The sequence below is a fragment of the Giraffa tippelskirchi genome, chromosome 13 (assembly GCF_054371585.1).
Source record: "Giraffa tippelskirchi isolate mGirTip1 chromosome 13, T2T-mGirTip1v1.2.pri, whole genome shotgun sequence".
Lineage (NCBI taxonomy): Eukaryota > Metazoa > Chordata > Mammalia > Artiodactyla > Giraffidae > Giraffa > Giraffa tippelskirchi.
The window spans coordinates 71,196,805-71,215,930 of NC_137287.1; the positions used below are offsets into that span (position 1 = coordinate 71,196,805).

The window sequence follows — 19,126 nt, forward strand, 5'->3', positions numbered from 1 at the left end:
TAGTCATATATGGATGTGAGAGTTGGACTATAAAGAAAGCTGAGGGCCGAAGAATTGATGCTTTTGAACTGTGGTGTTGGAGAAGACTCTTGAGAGTCCCTTGGACTGCAAGGAGATCCAACCAGTTCATCCTAAAGGAAATCAGTCCTGAATATTCATTGGAAGGACTGATGTTGAAGCTGAAACTCCAATACTTTGGCCACCTGATTCAAAGAACTGACTCATTTGAAAAGACCTTGATGCTGGGAAAGATTGAAGGCAGGAGAAGAAGGGGATGACAGCGGATGAGATGGTTGGATGGCATCACCATCTCAATGGACATGAGTCTGGGTAAACTCCAGGTGTTGGCAATGGACAGGGAAGCCTGGCGTGCTGCAGTCCATGAGGTCGCAAAAGAGTCAGACACGAATGAATGACTGAACTAAACTAAACTGAACTTATATTGACCTTCTCCTTCCTGAAATCCTATTGATATTTATCACTGAATCAGATATTTTTAACATTTAGTCAGTTTTTGCTTTGCCATAGCAAATCATTTTACATGTGTCCATCTTGTCTTCCTACTGATATTTTTAAGCTCAGCATAAATAGGACCACGTTTTGTGCTGCTTTGGTGCATATCACAATGTGTAATCACAGTGATTAAGTTCATTAAGAAAATGAACTCAGCATTCATTAAGAAAATTCTTGTTGAATTCTTTGTTTTCCTTTCCTCTTAAATGCAGGCTTCCTATCATAGCACTGAGGCCAAGAATAATTCATGGGTTGAAATGTTGGTGCAAGAACAGGAGTAAATGTCTTATCAAGTTTTTGGAGCCTGTCATTCTTCACCTGGATTTAGGGAATGAAAAGAGTCCTGACAATACCACCAATTTCCTCCTGCAGAGTTTCTAGAGGAACTCTTCTGTTACCCTTAAGCATCTCTGACCGATGACATTAACATCTGAGCTCCTGAAGAAAACTAATCTCAAGATACCACAGAAGGTTCTGCTAAAATTGCCAAGAATAACAATGGTTTTTATTTGGGTAGTACTCTCCTTTCAAGGTATTCAGAACCTAAATGTATAACAACTCTGTCACGCATAAATCCTTTCTCTCTGCTAGAATAGAGTACTGAGAGATGAAGAAACCTATAAATAAAGGATGTAAATCATTTCTTTAGATCTTAAAAGAAAACCAGCTGACTGTCAAAGAAGAAAGGATGTACTAAAATCCACAGTGTCAAATAAACTGTACCATAATGCTTTATTTCCCTCTTATTTTTGCTTCGGGTAGAGACAGCCAAAACTGATGGCCCAGAGATTAGCAGGACTGAGCTTTTTTGTTTTGTTTTTAAATATTTATTTATTTACTTATTTAGGCTGTGCTGGGTCTTAGTTGTGGCACACAAGATCTTTGATCTTTGTTGTAGGCATGTGGGATCTAGTCCCCTGACCAGGGATTGAACCTAGGCTGGCTGCATTAGGAGTGCAGAATCTTAGCTGCTAGACCATCAAGGAAGTCCCAGGACTGAGTTTTAATCTGAGTCACTTTGCTCTCGGCCTATAGGCAAACATTTCTGTGAAGTATTTCCATGTGCCTATATAGAACAAAGATTTGATGAAGCTATTGTGAAACAAAAATATGAAGCCCAGATGTAACTAACATTTCACAGTTTAAGCATTCTTCCCTCTATGGCTACATCAATGTGCTACAAATGCATGTACATGCGAAATGTACTAAATAATTTGTAGCAAAATGTACTTTTATACAGAAATTATTTCCCAACCATCCCCAGTTTACTCTGCTTTACATTGAGATTTTCATAATCAAATTTGTGGGGGAAAAAAAAAAAGGTGAATGATTGTTTTGAAAACAGATGAAAGTCGATATGGTATTTTATTGATGCTTTATTACTATAAAGGTCATGGTAATCTATAAGCTCAGTGTCCCTAGGCTCTTGACAAAACTCTCTGGAAACTTTCGGATGTGACAAAGATCACCCAAGTTGGATTCCACATGGCTAAGAAAAAAAAAGAGGGAAATAGTCCTTGAGGACTCAGATGCCTGAGAAAGATTTAAGGAGTTTTTATACTTTGATAGTGCTTTTAAGAAATGTTTATCTATTTTTCTTTACTCTGGCCACATACTGAGAGGACTTGCAAACTGTTTATTTAAGAGTAATTTTTTTAGAGTGAAGTAGCTCCTGATTTCTAAACAATCCCCATGGTTATTATGTTAAAAAAAAAAAAAAAGAGGAAGAAGAAGAAGAAAAGGAAAGGAAAGAAGACATAACTCTTTCAGAGGAGTAGGAAGCTGTCAAAATTGACTTAATGGAATCATTTGTAAAATAATGCTTTTCCTTTCTCTCCAAGAATCAGTGGTTTTGCTGCCTGCTGATGGCTCTCCTATCTAGAATCTGTTCATCTTCCACAATTTGAAAAACTGAAATGTAGAAAAGTGCTCTGCACAGGTGGCAAATTTGAAATTATTTACTGTGCTTGAAATGGGGGACGTTCTAATACTTTATCTCCTCCCACATTCATCTTTGGGTCTACTCAGCTGCATTCAATTTAATAAAGCTTAGAGCAGATCAAATCAAAGTTTGATTTGAATTTATAGAAGGGACTACATGATCAGGACTAGGGTCTCTCTCTGTCTGTCACACTCTCTCTGTCTCATTCTTTGAAAGAGAATAGTTTTGAGGTGATCAGCTAGACAGTTTATTGGAAAGTAGTAGTTAATTGTTTCCATTATCTAGAAATAACTAAAGGTATATCCCTGAAATAGATTATATCATAATTTATTGATGGAGGAAAAGAATATTAGAGTATGCAAAAGGGAAATAAAGGAGTATATTTCCATTGAAAGTTTAGAAATATCAATTTTTTTAAATTAATCCTCTTTTGTGGATCTGCAGATTAGATCTTGGCTGATATCTGAAAGCATAAACAACTTTTTAAAAAAGATATTATTTTTAAGTAAAGCAAAAACTAAATATAAGATTATATGTGCACAGTTCAAAGAATTTTTACAAAGTGACACAACTGTGAAAGCAATACAGGTTATGAAACAGCATTAATCCCCCTTCCCCTCCTACCCAGCTTCAGTCTCTGCCTTACTCCAAAGCTATGTCCTAATTTCTAACACCATAGGTTAGTTTTGTTTATTTTTCCATTTCTTAAAAATGGAATTTTGCATAGTATTCCTTCATATCTGACTTCTTCCACGCCACATTTTCTTTGTGAAATGTATCCATGTTGCTGTGAATAGTTCTAGTTCATTTTTCATGGTTGTATAGCATTCCGTGTGATTATAGCATAGTTTATCCATCATCCTGTGCATGGACTTTTGAGTAGTTCTTTATTTGGGGTTAACACTAACAGGTTTTTAGTGATTATTTTAATATATTTATGGTGAATATCGGAGAAGGCAATGGCACCCCACTCCAGTACTCTTGCCTGGAAAATCCCATGGACGGAGGAGCCTGGTAGGCTGCATTCCATGGGGTTGCGAAGAGTCAGACACGACTGAGCGACTTCACTTTCACTTTTCGCTTTCATGCATTGGAGAAGGAAATGGCAACCCACTCCAGTGTTCTTGTCTGGAGAATCCCAGGGATGGCGGAGCCTGGTGGGCTGCCACCTACGGGGTTGCACAGAGTCGGACACGACTGAAGCGACTTAGCAGCAGCAGCAGCAGCAGCAGCATGGTGAATATATGTCCACATTTCTCCTGGGCAATGAAATTGCTGTGTCACAGGATATACTTAGTAAAAATTTCCATTTACTTTCCAAGTTTGTCCTAAATACAGTGTATGTGAATTTCAATTATTCTATCTCTGAACCAACATAGGATATGTTTCTTTTTTAATATTTGCCATTCTGATGAGAATGTAGAAATGTCATATTTGAATTGACATTTTTCTGGTAGCTAATAAAATTGGGCATCTTTTCATATGTATGCTGACTATTTAATACCCATTTGTGAAGTGTCTCTTCAAATTTTTGCCTCATGTTTCCATTTTGATGGTCTTTTATTGAATCCTTTAGCTATTCAATATATAGACATAAAACCTCTTCTGACATTTTCTTGCTTGCGTTTTCAGTATCCTAATACTGACTTTGACAAAATTTCTCCAATTAATGCATTCCAATTTATCACATTTGTCCTGTTACAAGGAATCCCCTGGTGGTCCAGTGGGTAGGACTTCACGCTTTCGCCGCAGGGGGCATAGGTTCCCCTGGTTGGGGAACTAAGATCCCACAAGCTGCATAGTGTGGCCCTCCCAAAATTGCCCTTTTACAGTTAAGATTTTCATGTTCTATTTAAGAACTATTTATCCCAGGGGGCAAAAGTTATATCTATTTAAATATTAATTATATGTCTCAAAATATAGAAAAAATAAGTAGTCTAAATATAGTACTATATATCCATTGTTTAAGTTCGGCATCTATAAAATTTGGTCTGGGCAATGTGCACTGAAAGAAGTCACATTTCTATAGAACTGTGAATTAAATATAATTTCCTCTAGGGCTTACCCTCCCAGAATGTTGTAAAGTTCAGTGTCAGTCCTTTTAGTTTTGTCTCATCCCCTGCATAGAATCTTATCTGAATTCTGAGTTTAACTGGTGCCAGGGAAAGAACAAGAGTGACAAAGCCTTTGTCCACAGGGGTACCATTCCTGCATGCCAGGCCCACCTCTCTGTCCTCAGGGATAGATGCTCAAGAATGAGACTCTCATCTTCCCTCTTTAAGACATCAATCTCTGCTACTTTGCTTCTGGTCTCTCTCCAGTCTCAGGAAAAGCTAAAAGCATCGCATATCTAGGTACAAACGTGCTAAGTCGCTTCAGTCATGTCCGACTCTGTGCAAACGCATGAACTGCAGTCCACCAGGGTCCTCTGTCCATAAGAGTCTCCAGGCAAGAATACTGGGGTGGGTTGTCATGTCCTTCTCCAGGGGATCTTCCTGACCCAGGGATTGAACCTGCATCTGTTATGTCTAACCTGTATTGGCAAGCAGGTTTTTCACCAGTAGCACCACCTGGGAAGCCCATGTCGTATCTAGTTGGCTTCTACGTCTGCTAGTCCAAGGGCTTTCCTTCATATCCACATACTCAAGATAAGGCAGCAACCAGCTCCTTCAACAGATGTTAAGACAATGGTTGAAGAGAGCTTGACCTTTCTTCCAGAGTGATACTTAAGAATAAAAATGGTAACACAAATCTGTCTTTTTTGTAATATATGCCATTATAAAAGAAAATTCAAACTATGAAAGGATTGTAAAATTGCCTTTAGGAATAAAATTAACTATGGTATTCAGTTATTCATAAGAAAATATTTCAAATCTAAAGTTTTTTTAATCCTTGCAAAAGAGACAATATCTATTAATAATATCATAAATTTAATAATAAGTAAAATATATAACGCATACTTATAGATACAGATATAGGTAGTTCAGTTCAGTTCAGTCACTCAGTCATATCCGATTCTTTGAGACCCCATGAACCGCAGCATGACAGGCCTACCTGTCCATCACCAATTCCCAGAGTCCAACCAAACCCATGTCCATGGAGTCAGTGATGCCATTGAACCATCTCATCCTCTGTCATCCCCTTCTCCTCCTGCCCTCAATCTTTCCCAGCATCAGGGTCTTTTCTAATGAGTCAGTTCTTCGCATCAGGTGGCCAAAGTATTGGAGTTTCAGCTTCAACATCAGTCCTTCCAATGAACACCCAGGACTGATCTCCTTTAGGATGGACTGGTTGGATCTCCTTGCAGTCCAAGGGACTCTCAAGAGTCTTCTCCAACACCACAGTTCAAAAGCATCAATTCTTCGGCGCTCAGCTTTCTTTACAGCCCAACTCTCACATCCATACATGAACACTGGAAAAACCATAGCCTTGACTAAACGGACCTTTGTTGGCAGAGATATGCTGTCTATGTTGGTCATAGCCTTTCTTCCAAGCGGCAAGCGTCTTTTAATTTCATGGCTGCAGTCACCATCTGCAGTGATTTTGGAGCCCAAAAAATAAAGTCTGCCACTGTTTCCACTGTTTCCCCATCCATTTGCCATGAAGTGATGGGACCAGATGCCATGATCTTAGTTTTCTGAATGTTGAGCTTTAAGTCAACTTTTTCGCTCTCCTTTTTCACTTTCATCAATAGGCTCTTTAGTTCTTCTTCACTTTCTGCCATAAGGGTGGTGTCATCTGCATATCTGAGGTTATTGATAGTTCTCCCAGCAAACTTGATTCCAGCTTGTGCTTCTTCCAGCCCAGCGTTTCTCATGATGTACTCTGCATATAAGTAAAATAAGCAGGGTGACAATATACAGCCTTGACATACTCCTTTCCCTATTTGGAACCAGTCTGCTGTTCCATCTCCAGTTCTAAGTGTTGCTACCTGACCTGCATACAGGTTTCTCAAGAGGCAGGTCAGGTGGTCTGGTGTTCCCATCTCTTTCAGAATTTTCCACAATTTATTGTGATCCACACAGTCAAAGGCTTTGGCATAGTCAATAAAGCAGAGGTAGATGTTTTTTTGGAACTCTCTTGCTTTTTCGATGAGGTGTGATAAAGGAAGGCTTGATCTTTCAATTCTTTATTACACGACTAGTCGGATTGAAGCTAGAGTCATGATCACTATCACCTTCATAGGAGAAGTGTGGTTCCACAAGAGCCTCTGGTCTCACTGGCTGGCATCTTCCATTATCCTTGTTCTCAATTACTCACGGCTTTACCTTCCAGGATTCTTGCTTGAAGAACTCTGAGTTTTCCTCCCATCCAGCTGTGGCTCAGATAATGTTTATCTCCTCTCCCTTTTCAATAATTAATTGCATAAAAATTTCATTACCTTATTTTTTTATTTAATTTGGCTGTGTCGGGTCTTAGTTGTGGCACTCGGGATCTTCAGTCTTTGTTGCAGCCTGCAAGATCCTTAGTTGTGGCATGTGGGGTCTAGTTCCCCAACCAGGGATTGAACCCAGGTTCCCTGTACTGGGAGCGCGGACTCTTAGACACTGGACCATCAGGGAAGTCTCTTCATTAGCTTATTTTAAACATAATGTTATTTTCTAGAAGAACCTGAACTTTTAAAACTTAACTTGATAGATAAATTGAATTTCATTTGATAGAACTTGTAAGACATAGGATAAAAATGAAAATTCAGCAAATACGCAGAGAAGATAATATATTTTTTTAAATGCTGTTTCCAGCATAAAGCCATGATATTCTTCAATGAGTCCCTTTTCTTAACTCACGTGTTACTTTTGACAAACAGTAAGCATCTTTCAATTACAGTTAATATTCATCTTCTCACTGTAGAAAAATTCAAACTAAATATTCTATATGTTTTAGATTTGTTCCTGAGCAATCACTAGCTAGCCACTAACACAGAAAAAATGGCATATATTTTGGTGACTTGTTTGTATTTGATAAGTCATTTTTCTTCTTCTGCCATTCCCAAGCCTCTGACCCTTCTTTATCCTCACTCTACTCCCTCATCATGACAGACAGAGCAAATAGGACTCTGTGCTGGAAACAGAAAGGACATGGAGGGGTTTTTAAAGGTTATCTCCACCTCCCTCTGTGTTTTAAACAACTCGAACTTAAATGCTGGATTTTAAAATACACACCCATCCACGTGCACACACACACATACACACACATGCAGGATTATGTTGCTTAAAAAGGCTAAAAATGTAGTGTGAATTGTGATTATTTCTTCCAGTAATTTGCAGAAGTATATCAACACACTCTCATTGTTCTAGAGACTTGATGCATCGCCCTGTTGAATTTCTAGGACCTGGCTCCTTTTAGTCTGGGCTGCCAGAGTATTTTACATTTCTAGCTCCCAGCTCCACTTCTGAAAATGTGGTTATTCCCTTCTCAAGAATCACTGCAAGCACTGAAAGCACCAACTCGGCGGTTTAATTACTGATCACCTATTACTAAGATGGTAACCATGTCCATATTCATTTATAAATTTGCTTTTCTCTTTTTAAATTTTCATCCATTTTCCTGAGATCTTGACGATGTTATACAGTAACCCCACACTTTTTTTGGTTGTTGTTGTTTCTTGGCAGAGTTATGGTTGCCGGATTCTAATGATCAGTTTCAGTAACTGTCTGGTAAAAATAAATTCACACTGCAAAAATAAAATGAAAGAAAGAAAGGAAGGGAGGGAGGGGAAAGTAAAAGAAAAAGACAAAAAAGTAAGAAGTATGGTGGCTGTTTCTACACATTGATTAAAGGTATGAAATAATCCTTCTCTTCTCCTATATATATCCCATAGCAGTAAAACAATTAACTTCTGTACATGTGTTCGCACCACTGAAAGCCTTCCTAGACTCCTCCTACCTTTGCCGTAATCAAGAATCAAGTATATGTCTAAAAATGGGAAAGGAAGTATAACTAAAATAAAAATATCTTCAAACAAATAATAGTGTTTGAGTACAATACGATGAGCAAACTGGCTGTTTTAAAATCAAGTAATATGAGGACTAATTCCATAAAATCATAGTTAAAATATTTTTTAAAGATGAAAATTAAAGAGAATAAATCAGCACAAGAAAGTCTACTGACAACACAGAGCATGTAAAATATTAACATCCTCAGTATACACAAAGCAACAAACTGATTCACCACCTAGCACTTTTTTGAAACACACACTGACATAGCAGAGGGAAAAGAAGTCAGAAAAACAATAAAGTCTTGTATTAAGCTTTAAAATAGGAGTAAACAGTGAACTTGCAAATTACTGTCTTACAAATCAGACATTAATACTTTTTGAAATAATAGAACACATATTAACAGGATATTTGTGAACATTTTGAGAACAATGGAATCCTGAACTGCATACAAGGTGGGTGATAAAAAAAAAAAACTTAGCCTGTAAAAAAAATAATAAGCTCTTACATAAAGGGGAAGGCATTCATTTACTGAGAAACATAAATATATAAATGAAATATAATCTTGGATGTTTACAAAGCACTTTCCCCCCAGGAATTCAAAACACACTCTTTAATGTGTTCAATGACTCCATAGCTTTGTGAAGGAGAGTTCTGTTGTTTTTATTTATTTGTTTGTTTTGAATTCTGTCTACAGAAAATACTTAGGATGCCTGGGATATCTGATATCTATGTAATTTTTAAGCAATTTTTTAGTGTTATATTTTTAATAAAAAATATCATTACATTGTCCTCAAGTAATTTTATGTATACTTTTCTACTTTTGGAATTTGAGGGCTTTTTTTTTTCCTGTTGTCTAAACGAATGGTTATTTTTTTTCACTAACTTTTTTTAAATTAATTTTTATTGGAGTATAGTTACTTTACAATGTTGTGTTAGTTTCTACCATACAGCAAAGTTAATTAGCTATACAGCTACAGTCCACAGGGTCACAAAGAGTCGGACATGACTGATCGACCAAAAGTTTCATTTTTTTTTTAATACATATATCTACTCTTTCATATATTTATTGGTTCATAGGGAAGAGCTGGCTTCCCAGGTGAGGGAGGAGTTGGCTTCCCAGGTAGCATAGTCAGTAAAAGAATCTGCCTGTCAATATAGGCAAATGCAAGAGATTTGAGTTTGATCCCTAGGTTGGGAAGATCCCCTTGAGTAGGAAATGGCAACCCACTCCAGTATTTTTGCTGGGAAAAATCCCATGGAGAGGAGCCTGGAGGGCTACAATCCATGGTGTCACAAAGAGTAGGACACGACTGAGCACACAGAGGGAAAAGTCATTCTTTCTTCTAAATATTTAGGTTCTTTCCATTCAAAATGCCTCTTTTAGGAAGTCACTGGGATCATCCTGATTCATGAAATCTACTCCTCACCTCAGCTCCCCTTGACCTTACTTTGTATTGTACTTCTATGGCACACAGTACTTTATTTAATTTGACACTAAGTACACCATAAAATAAAAACTAGATAGGAAAGTTTAATGAATGACATAGTAGAATTTGCTGTGACTGAAAAAAAAAAAAAGAGATCATTGATTCCTAGTGAATCATAAGACTTTTCAGTGAAATTATTATTCACTAACTCATTTAATGACACATTGTAAGGAGACTGAACTCACATGGAACACTGCATGCTGGTCCCAACCCCAGTCTTAAAAACGTTCAAAGGAAGACCCTGAAAATCATGGAGATAATTCTTCACATGGCCACTGTAGTGCTAACAATAGGATTGAATGGAAAGGGAGGTATTTGATCAGCAGTTAGCTGACAAATGGAGACAGAAAGCAGCTTGATAGAATCAATCCCCTTGTGTCCTAGCCCACACCCGCACATCCATCTCAGACTCGCCCTGCCTGCAGCTCAGGAGAGGCCCAGGCCCTTCTCGAGGCAACTCCCTCAACCTTTGCTACTGACTTAATCCATTTCTTCTCAAGGACTTTGATCCATTGGCTCTCTTTCACCCGTACGATTTAAGTTCTCCCTTTTTACAGACTTCACTGGAACAGTCAATAAAAACGCTCTTGAAAGAATTATCTACATGTGTCTTTGTCATTTCCTCTTTACTTGTCTTTATACCAGAACATTAGGATTTTAAACAGTCTGGTTAGGGTCACTAGTGCCTTTCAATTTTCTTTTCAGTTCTTATCTTCCTTAGGTTTCTTGTAGTATTTTTGTTTTATTTTGTTTTTAACTGGAGGAAAATTGCTTTACAATGTCGTGTTGGTTTCCGCCATACAGCAACTCGAATCAGTCAAAATTATAAAATATCTCCTCCTGGATCTTCTCTCCTCTCCCCATCCAACCCCTCTAGAGTAAATATTTACTAAAGTATACAGAAAATTTCATATATAGAAAATTGCACAAATTACAATATGTAGTGAAAGGGTTTTTTACAGGGTGAAAACTGTAACTGCCTTCCTTCTTTCCCTCCTCTCCTCCTCTTCTTCCTCTTTTGCCTTCTTATTTGCCTTCTTTTCTCCTTTCTCTCTCTCTTAATTCTCCCCCTTGGGGTTTCCCTTCTTAATTCTATCTTTTCTTCTTAGTTCAATCTTATTCTTTCTTTTCAGCTTCTATTGTTGTTCTCTTTCAATATTCTTACCAGCTAGGAGTTTACATCCAGATTCTATCCTTGGACCTTTTTCATCAAAACCTAAGTACACTTCACAGCGATCTTATCAATCCCCATAACTCTAGTAGTTACCCAAGCCCTGAAGACATCAAATCCTGTCAGTTGTTCTCCCAACCCCACAGTCATATAATCCAACTATCTCTTCAACTTCATACTTCATAAATACCTCAGACTGACCATCAAACTAACAGCTTAATGCTCTGGCTTCTAGAAGAAGATAGCTTGTGCTGAAGTCCTGGCATTGCTGCTTACTAAAGGTAACCTTCAATGGTCACTTAACATTAGTGTTTTCCTTTTTATTATGAAGACACAACATGAGTTAGTTTGCTGTGGCTGATGCAACAAATTATGACAAACTTCATACCTTTAAATGACAGGAATTAGTCTTCTCACCAATCAAGAGGTCAGAAGTCTGAAGTCAGTATCACTGGAACAAAATCAAGATGTCAACGTGGCTTCATGTCTTCCAGAACCTCTAAAGGAGGATCTGTTCACTGCTTCTTTCAGCTTTTGCTGGCTGCTGACATTCTGTTAGTAGTGACCACATCACTCCAATCTCCACGGTCACACTGCCTCCTTCTTCTGTCTGTATCAATGTCCTCTGCTTCAGTATTACAGTGACTTCCCTGGTGCCTCAGATGGTAAAGCGTCTGCCTACAATGCGAGAGACCCAGGTTCGATCCCTAGGTTGGGAAGATCCTCTGGGGAAGGAAATGGCAACCACTCCAGTACTCTTGCCTGGAAAATCCCATGGACAGAGGAGCGTGGTAGGCTACAGCCCATAGGGTCGCAAAGAGTCGGACACGACTGAGTGACTTCACTTTCAGTATTACAAGGACACATGCTGTGGAATTCAGGACACAGCAGGCTAACCCAGGATGATCTCCTCTTCACAGAATCCTAAATTAACCATTTCTCCAAAGAATTTTTTTCAAAATAAGGTCACATTAATAGGTTTAAGAGATTAAGGTGCGGTCCTCTGTGGGGGTGAGTGTTCTGAGGCCAGCAGACTCTTCATGGTGACTATAGAGCTGAGTTCAGGGCTTCCCGCGTAGCTCAATCAGTAAAGAGTCTGACTGCAATACCGGAGACCTGGGTTCGATCCCTGGGTTGGGAAGATCCCCTGGAGAAGGAAACGGCAACCCACTCCACTATTCTTGCCTGGAGAATCCCATGGACAGAGGAACCTGGCAAGCTAGTCTATAGGGTTGCAAGAGTCAGACACAACGGACCTTTGTTGGCAAAGTAATGTCTCTGTTTTTTAATATGCTGTCTAGGTTGGTCATAACATTCCTTCCAAGGAGTAAACATCTTTTAATTTCATGGTTGCAGTCACCATCTGCAGTGATTTTGGAGACCAGAAAAAAAAAGTCAGCCACTGTTTCCACTGTTTCCACATCTACTTGCCATGAAGTGATGGGACCAGATGCCGTGATCTTAGTTTTCTGAATGTTGAGCTTTAAGTCAACTTTTTCACTCTCCTCTTTCACTTTCACCAATAGGCTCTTTAGTTCTTCTTCACTTTCTGCCATAAGGGTGGTGTCATCTGCGTATCTGAAGTTATTGATATTTCTCCTGGCAATCTTGATTCCAGCTTGTGCTTCTTCCAGCCCAGCGTTTTTCATGATGTACTCTGCATATAAGTTAAATAAGCAGGGTGACAATATACAGCCTTGACATACTCCTTTTCCTATTTGTAACCAGTCTGTTTTTCCATGTCCAGTTCTAACTGTTGCTTCCTGACCTGCATACAAGTTTCTCAAGAGGCAGGTCAGGTGGTCTGGTATTCCCATCTCTTTCAGAATTTTCCACAGTTTATTGTGATCCACACAGTCAAAGGCTTCGGCATAGTCAATAAAGCAGAGGTAGATGTTTTTCTGGAACTCTCTTGCTTTTTCGATGATCCATCTCCTTAATATACCTTTAACTTGGTTTCACCCTTTTCATGTTTTGCCTGCCACTCCATCTCATACTCAAGTCCTTCCCACTGCACCCAGAGTGCTCAGTCAGTTCAGTCACTCAGCCGTGTCAGACTCTTTGCAACACCATGGACTGCAGCACGCCAGGCTTCCCTGTCCTTCACCAACTCCCGGAGCTTACTCAAACTCATGTCCATTGAGTTGGTGATACCATCCAACCATCTATCTAATCCTCTATTGTCCCCTTCTCCTCTTGCCTTCAATCTTTCCCAGAATCAGGGTCCTTTCCAATGAGTCGGTTCTTCACATCAGGTGGCCAAAGTATTGGAGTTTCAGCTTCAACATCAGTTCTTCCAATGAATACTCAGGACTGATTTCCTTTAGGATTAAATGCTTGGATCTCTTTGCAGTCCAAGGGATTCTTAAGAGTCTTCTCCATTACCACAGTTGAAAAGCATCAATTCTTTGGCGCTCAGCTTTCTTTATAGTCCCACTCTCACATGACTACTGGAAAAACCATAGCTTTGACTAGATGGATCTTTGTTGACAAAGTAATGTCTCTGCTTTTTAATATGCTGTCTAGGTTGGTCATAACTTTCCTTCCAAGGAGGAAGTGTCTTTTAATTTCATGGCTGCAGTCACCATCTGCAGTGATTTTGGAGCCCAAAAAATAAAGTCTCTCACTGTTTCCCCATCTATTTGCCATGAAGTGATGGAACCAGATGCCATGATCTTAGTTTTCTGAACGTGGAGTTTTAAGCCAGCTTTTTCATTCTCTTCTTTCACTTTCATCAAGAGGCTTTTTAGTTCTTCTTCGCTTTCTGCCATAAGGATGGTGCCATCTGCATATCTGATGTTATTGATATTTCTCCCGGCAGTCTTGATTCCAGTGTGTGCTTCATCCAGCCCAGCATTTCATATGATGTGCTCTGCATATAAGTTAAATAAGCAGGGTGACAATATACAGCCTTGACATAGTCCTTTCCCAATTTGGAACCAGTCCATTGCTTCATGTCCTGTACTAACTGTTGCTTCTTGACCTGCATACACATTTCTCAGGAGGCAGGTAAGGTGGTCTGGTATCCCCCTCTCTTTCAGAATTTTCCAGTTTGCTATGAGCCACACAATCAAAGGCTTTGGTGTAGTCAATAAAGCAGAAATGTATGTTTTTCTGGAACTCTCTTGCTTTTTCGATGATCCAGTGCATGTTGGCAATTTGATCACTGGTTCCTCTGCCTTTTCTAAATCCAGTTTGAACATCTGGAAGCTCACGGTTCACATACTGTTGAAGCCTGGCTTGGAGGATTTTGAAAGTAAAGACAGGTCATTGTCTTCAACTTAGCACCTTTTTTTAATATTCTGTTTGGCCTGTTTTAGCTCCACTCAATTTTGTCATGGCTCCCACACCATCATGCCCCCACCTTTCTTGACTTAAACCAGAATTCAAGCCTCGACTTTCATGTCATGTTGCCTGAGAAGTTTGCTCCTCTCTTCCTTCACCATATCCAAAGGATTCTTCTAACAGACATAATGATATCTATTCCTTCCACAAACTAGTATATGCTTAACATTGAGAACACAAACATAATTGGGAAGAACAAATCTGACTCAGTATTCGATCTATTTCTTTTACTTTAACTTTTGTATTCTATTGCCTTTGCTTGGAGTTAAGAATGTTGCCTATAGCATGAAATATGCAGGATAGTCCATCCTCAAGGCTCTGATCTTTATGGGTATAACACTTGTCCATTCATACAGGGATAAAAAGTTGCAGAACAGAGAATAACATGTATCCTGGAGGTTTACAGGAACATCATGACCTGAACCTTCATGTGCAGCTGCAAGAACAGAGGACTCCACACCAAGAAGTTTGCAACGACCAATCACATCCTTCCCTCACCTTGCGTTTAAAAATGTTTTTGCTGAAACCCTCTAGGGAGTTCAGGATTTAAAGGCACGAGCCACCCATGCTCCTCTAGTGGCCCTGCAATAACCTTTCTCTGATCCAGACTCTGCCTATTCAATTTCTTTGGCCTCACTCTGTGTCAGATACGCACACTTGCATTTTGGTAACACAAAGAGAATGAGACACAGTATAACAGGTGAAGCAACAATTGTGGTAGGTTTGTAAAATGGTCCTTCAAATATACACTCACTTTCTAATCCTTGCAAATCTATAATTATTACCTCCAATGATGAAAAATGTGACTAGCCTCTAGAGCTGTTAAAAGAATAAATTTAGATTATTTTAAAACCACTAAGGTTGTGGTAATTACTGTAACCCTGTTACAGTAACCGTAAGACATTAGTGCAACAATGCAGGAAGTCAGCATGCAGCCCTACATCCTCTAAGACACAAAGGGAGGCAAGAAAGAATGAAATGTTCAGGAAACTACAAGCATTTTGGTACTTCTGAAATCTTATGTCAGGAGTATCTACCAAAGGAGCTGATGATAAGCCACTGACACTTCTAAACTACTATTCTATGTCATGGTCCGTGCACAGGTTGAAAAAGAACTTCCAGACATGAGACATAATGAGAGTTTATTAGAGCGGGAGACACTGTTAGAACAGTGTCAAGGGAAAACCGACCTTGAACAGGGGTTCTTAGTCCACTTACATACCCAGGGTACAAGGAGTGGGATAGGGGTCTTGTGGGTCATTTGTTGATTGGATGAGGCACACACACTGGATAGGGGAAGAGTAAGGCAAATACCTTCTCCCTATGGGGTAGGAGGGTAGACAGGTTATACTGCTCAGGAGAACTGAAATCTGTTCATATTTACAACATGGGAGAAGGAAGGATGATAAGGGTCTGGTTTTTCTGTTCCTGCATTCTAAGACCCTCCTTGGTTTTATCTGCTCTTTTGTCCTTGGGTCACCACATTCTATTTAAAATGTATGGTGGCTGTGTTGCAGTGGGACAAGATGGTTTACAGGAAGACCACTTAGAAAGTTGCAAGGATGAAAAGGAGACAGATTAAAGACCTTTTAGTAGATACAGTCAGTAGGACTTACTGACTACTTAGCTGTGTTGGAAGAAGCACAGAAAGAGAAGAGGAAGGAAACTCAAGTTTCCAGCTTCAGTGACTGCTTTGCTCAGCGTGACGAATTACAGGAACTGCAGGTCAAAATATATAACGTGGTTGAATATGCAAGTTTGAAATTCAGGGTAGAAGTCTAACCTGACGATGTAGATTTGAGAGCTCCAGAATTTATAACACATTATTGAAAGTAAAAGTGAAAGTGTTAGTCACTCAGTCATGTCTGACTCTTTGCGACTTCATAGATTGTAGCCCACCAGGCTCCTCTGTCCATGAAAAGGCAAGAATACTGGAGTGGGTAGCCATTCCCTTCTTCAGAGGCTTTCCAACTCAGGGATCAAACTCAGGTCTCTCACATTGCAGGCAGATTCTTTACCATCTGAGCCACAGGGAAGCCCAATAACCTCTTTTTCTACAAAGAGAAGTTTTACTGAGTAATGTTTTACTCAAAATAGATCAAATTTTACATAATAAAAATACCAATATGCAAACAAATATATTAATTCACTTACTAAATCTACATTGGAAGTCTTCTGTATCTTCTGCTAAGGACTGAGAATGTGAAGAGTGATAAAACATAGACCCTTTCCTTAAGAAGTCTGGAGAAAGATAAAGGCATTAAAATCAAAACACATTATTACATGTTACTATCATGAAATTCCAGGCCTTCAAAACCAAATGAGCTGCTGTCTTTGTTAAAAATGCATGTTTCTGTGAAAACCAGCCTTCATTAAAAACTTAAACAGTAAGTTCCAACTTCTTTCCTCTTTCTAAATGCACAGAAAAGTAAAATTCAAACAGATTTTGTTTAGAATAAATCACCAAAGTTAATTTTATTACATTCTACTTATGAATAAAAACAGGGTGGGTCCTAGCTACTTTTTACTATATTTAACTGGAATTCCCTACAAGATTTTTCAAATTATATTTTTAAACTGTGTCATCCAAAAGGTTTTGTGGGGGAAGTAAGCAAAAACACAAATTGATGTCTATTTCCTCTCATTTTCCATGTGTTTCCTTTGGTTAAATAAATACTCTAAAAATATAAAATGCTTCATGTGTTAGAAAAACTCTCTGAAAGGCACACATATTGTTCCCACTCAATTACTTCACCAGCAGATTTATAATAGTGGCAGCGCGGTTGATAAATCCTGCCTCAACCCCAAAAAACTACTTGTCAGACTATAATTTGATTGTTACAATGCAACATCATAAAAGCAAATTGATAAGAAAAGCTTTAAGTCAGCAAACGTGAGTTTCCCCCATGGTGGACAGGCACACCCACTTCGTGTCACCCTTTCTACCCCTGAAATTTTCCACAGGAAGCAACCTGAGGTGGCCATTTGGATGGCAGAGACTTTCAAGCATTGTCTTGCTTCCAGGGACATGTAAACCCCCTTACTGCAATGGATAAACAAGAGAGCCTTAAATGGGAAAAAATATAGTGATCTGTCATAAAGTGTTCACCTTGATTGCCAGCAGTATACTTCAGTGACTGGTCTTGAGTTCCATTTGCACATCATACTGAGAGTAACTGCTACTGCCTGAGATTTTTTTTTAAGTCAGGGAGTGATTTACAGCACCACAGAGTCCATCTACAGAGCACCTCTAAAGATGAGACTGCTGTAATCTTAGGTGTAATCAAATGTAGATTTCATCCATAGTGATAAAATTCTATATCCAACACATCAATGGAAATATCATATATAACATCCCATAGAAGCAAAGCTCTATTTAGCAAGTTGGCTTGAGTATGTGCTACTAGGTGACAGATATCAAAGGAACTTTTTATCTGGGTAACAGGTAGCTGTTTATCCGTGGTATCTCTAGGATGCTGCTGCTGCTGCTGCTAAGTCGCTTCAGTCGTGTCCGACTCTGTGCGACCCCAACGACGGCAGCCCACCAGGCTCCCCCATCCCTGGGATTCTCCAGGCAAGAACACTAGAGTGGGTTGCCATTTCCTTCTCCAATGCATGAAAGTGAAAAGTGAAAGTCAAGTCGCTCAGTTGTATCCAACTCTTAGTGACCCCATGGACTGCAGCCTATCAGGCTCCTCTGTCCTTAGGATTTTCCAGGCAAGAGTACTGGAGTGGGGTGCCATTGCCTTCAGGATTCATTAAATCCAGTCATTTGGCTGGACCACAGGTATCTTCCAGACATCTTCTAGCAGACCTGGAGCTGTTATGTCCTTATCGCCTATCAAACTGAACCTAGAGACCTGGAAAGAGTCTTTTTCCTGGATGAGCAGAATGAGGGGCTACATCCTGGCTCATTTAACAGTCATATATTAATTCACTTGTTTAGAAGCATTTATTGGGTACTTTGAGAGAGCCAACTGTTGTGACAGGTCTGGGAACACAAATACATTTACTGCACAGAAGTTAATTACAGCCTTGCAGTGGGACAGGGGTTGGGGAAGGGGAGAGTAGGGGAAGGAAAGATTAGGGAGAGAGAGGAGAAATGCCCCACAACACACAGGGGATAAAATCCATGTCTTAGAAAAATACCCTTGTTGATTATATTTATTTTAACAGGTGCTAGTGAAATAACAGGGAAAAAGGTAAGTAATCTCAATTCTTTCATTTAATGAAGACCTTACGTTATTTTTAAGAGAACACTAATCTACTTTAAAAAATATATTTTATAGTCATTTCTTCATGTTTTAAATATCTTGATTCAGCTTTAGATTTTCTAAAAAGAAAAAAAGAAGAAGAAGAAAAGAAAAGAAAATACATAATATAGGAACTTCTCTGGTGGTCCAGTGGCCAAGACTCTGTGCTCCCAATGCAGGGGGCTGGAGTTCAATCCCTGATCAGGGAACTAGATCCCATGTGCCTCAACTAAGACTCGCACAGCCAAATAAATAAATATTTTTTTAAAAAATACATAATACAAACCAAATGTATTTTTGTTCTTAAAGAAAGCTAATTAAACAATTAATATACAATGATGGTGATAACATTTATTATGTGCTAGCCAGTAGGCTGAGCTCTTGTGTATTTTCTCCCTTCGTTCCTGTAGCAAGCTTACAGGTAGATAGTATGTTACTCAAATTATATGGGTGAGGAAAGTGAGTCTCAGAGGGGT

At 39.0% G+C, this 19,126-nt stretch overlaps 1 long non-coding RNA gene across 1 annotated transcript in view; it reads right to left on the reverse strand.

The window, feature by feature from the left end:
* The window catches only part of LOC145531340 (uncharacterized), a 99,416-nt gene that overhangs the window by 40,250 nt on the left and 40,040 nt on the right, over nt 1-19,126 (reverse strand). The gene's annotated exons all lie outside the window — the stretch shown is intronic.